We start from the raw sequence: 1,162 nt of genomic DNA on the forward strand, positions 1-1,162 counted from the left end.
GCTTGTATTTAATGATGAAACTGTAGTTTCTCCTCTTGATATTTTTACGCAGCATAGTTTACAGTCTCTTTTGGCTTTGATTGGCAGCATTAATTGTGAATCACGTCCAGATTTCTGGACTTTTGTGTCATCTGCTCATTACCCTTAACAGCCTGAGTATCAATCAATATCTCATGCTGGTATGGAGCATTTATTTTTATTCATATGAATAAATGAGCAAGGTTTGAAGTGATAAGTGATGTCTTATACCAGGATAAGTATCAGTACATCTCTAGTTTTAACCAATGCTGTCTAACAGCTTCCTTACTCAGCAGATTTATGCGAAAGAAAGCTCAAAAGGAACCACAGTTTTGATAAAATGTCTGTTATTACCGATATAAGCAGAAACCCCATTTTATTCTGAACCAGGTTTAAAAACATAACATAAATGGGGAATTTAATTCAACAGCATTGCACATCACATATGTTTTCCCCTGAATCCTCTTTTAAATTCGAATTCAATCTCAATACACGGACGCATTATAAATGTGTAACCTTGATGGAAGATATTCATTATCATAAGCCTAACACTGCTAATAGATTTTGATCAGCACATTTTTTTTCCAGCCCATTAAATTATCCTGTATCTCTGTTCAATTAATCTGTATCTTACAGCTCAATCACGTCGGAATGATCCGCTGATCAAATTCCACACACATAACAGAACAGAGAGAGAGAGAGAGAGAGAGAGAGAGAGAGAGAGAGAGAGAGAGAGAGAGAGAGAGAGAGAGATGCTGTAAAGTACACACTTGCATTAGCCTCATAACCATCAAACCTGCCTTTACATTTCTATTTCTATCGCAACACTACAGAATTCTTGACTCTGATTGGTCAGACGGTGACCTGTCATTCAAACTACAGGTTTACATTATATTCACTTGCTCTAATACCTTTCTATTTGTTTCTATAATAACATTGTACACAGAGATGTGTGTTGTAGTGTACGCTTCACACCTGGGGCTTCTTTTGTCCTATTAATTACTGATGCCTTGTGTAATTACTGTCAAGTCTTCCTTTGTCACTGCCTCAGCCATTTTGTCTTCACCTAAAGATTTTTTTATTTATTTTAAGGGCTGGTTTGTTGTCCCCAGGTGTTTGTGTTATGTGCTTACGTGTTATGACC

The sequence above is a fragment of the Tachysurus fulvidraco genome, chromosome 14 (assembly GCF_022655615.1).
Source record: "Tachysurus fulvidraco isolate hzauxx_2018 chromosome 14, HZAU_PFXX_2.0, whole genome shotgun sequence".
NCBI classification, from domain to species: Eukaryota; Metazoa; Chordata; class Actinopteri; order Siluriformes; family Bagridae; genus Tachysurus; species Tachysurus fulvidraco.